We start from the raw sequence: 2011 nt of genomic DNA, 5'->3' as shown, positions 1-2011 counted from the left end.
AATATTGATCAGCACCCCCATCAATTAAAAAAAAAGGTCAAACCTGCACACCCCCCCCCCCACGTGTGCATAAGTGGCACAATGTATTTAGATTGTTGGACTTCGACCTAAAATTTGAATGCTGCCTCAGACACTTATTAGTTGTGTGACCCTGAGCAAGTTTCTTGACCTCCTTCAGCCTCAGTTTTCTCATCGGTAAAATGGGATTAAACATAGCATCTATCTCACTGGTTTGTTGTGAGCATCAAAGGAGATAACAGGTAAAGTGTTTTTAAACATCTTAGCGCTATATAAATGCTGGCTATTAATTTTTAAATAAATTATTCATGTGCCCTTGTACATAATAACACATTTTATAAAAGTTAAAAAGGATGGGATGAATATCAGCTAAATAATTTTTTAAAAATACTCTTATTATGAGAGCAAAGTTTTTTAAATGTAAAGATGTAAAAATGATCATTATATGTGAACATTCATATAGTTTTTGATCACAAACTTAGTTTGCTAATTGTTATGGCATCTTGCTATCATGAACTAATATTTCAAGTCACAGTACACACATAAAGTGTGGTTTCTTATTAATGACAGTGGATATAAATCCATATTTTGAATCTTCTTAGTAATTTTTAATTTTTTCTCAAATTTGATTAGATCATCATTTTTAGTCTCATACTATGGCTAACAGATCTTATAAAAAGGATTAGAAGTGTCTGTTCTCCTATTTGTTTTCTTACAGTTTGTGCTTGTATTATTACTATTATCTTCTAGTGTTCCTTTGGAATATTTTTAAGCCATTTGTGAGGCTTAATTTAAAACTAGATAACATAGGCCATAAGACCACTTAACCAACCACACACACAAACTGAATACATTGCAGTACACTGAAAGGGAATGAATAAGTTAGGGCACCACCATCCACCTTTTTGAGTCATGAAATTTCTACTCTTCCCTCATGTGGTTACCTTGTCCTATACTTGACTGTTTAACATACAGACTGAGTGAAGGCAGCAGTGTCTATTGATATTAAATCCTAGTAAAGCTTAATGTACTTGTTTTACTAAATAGAAATATAAATAGAAATTGTATTGTCTCCCCTTCTAGAGAAGGGGAGTAGACTCCATTGAGGAGTAGACTCCACTGAGTTTATGTATCATGTTTTGGAGACCACTGTGCTAAAGTCCTCCAAACCTTTATGAAGAGAGTGGAAGAAGTTTGACTGCAACAATAAGTTCTCTAAATAAAGTAACTTTTATTTGGAGTCTATAGTGCTAGTGGAAGTTTTTGTGGTTCCTTATATTCCCCTGATGTTGGTTAAATTCAGCTCATTATATCAGTCAACAAACATGAAGATGCAGCTACGTGCCAAGCAGTGTACTAAGTACGGGGGTCAAGGAGCTTATCTTCTGTAGGAGATGTGTAAATATGAAGTATATGAAAAAATTAATACAAAAGAAATACAGAGTAGTTAAGGAGAGGGGGCACTAGCAGTTGGGGGATTAAGAAAAGTTATATGTGTAAGGGGAGGGCAGTTAGGTGGCACAAAGGATGGAGTGCTGGACCTGGAGTCAGGAAGATCTGAGTTCAAATCCCACTTCAGTCACCATCTGTGTGACCCTGGGCAAGACACTTAACCCTTTTGCCTCAGTTTCCTCATGTGTAAAATGACCTGGAGAAGGAAAGGGCAGGCCACTTAAGTATTTTTGCCAAGAAAATCCCAAAAAGGGTAAGAGTCGGACACAACTGAACAACATTGTATGTGGTACATGAGTTGCATCTTGAAAGAAGAAACAGATTCCAAAAGACAGAGGTGAGGATGAGTTTTATTCAAGGTTTGGCAGGTGTAGGGCAAAGGCACAGGAAAAAAAAGTACTATTTGTGAGGAAAAGCAAGAAGGCTAGTCTTGAAAAACCATTGAATTGGGAAGGGAAGTACTTTTTGATGAGGCTGAAAATATAGGTTGGGGCCAACTTGTGAAGGGCTTTAGAAGCTAAACAGTTTATATTTAATCCTA

The sequence above is a fragment of the Vombatus ursinus genome, unplaced genomic scaffold, assembly GCF_900497805.2.
Source record: "Vombatus ursinus unplaced genomic scaffold, bare-nosed wombat genome assembly UNPS02014893.1, whole genome shotgun sequence".
Classification (NCBI taxonomy): domain Eukaryota; kingdom Metazoa; phylum Chordata; class Mammalia; order Diprotodontia; family Vombatidae; genus Vombatus; species Vombatus ursinus.
Note: the sequence above shows the minus strand (reverse complement) of the source record.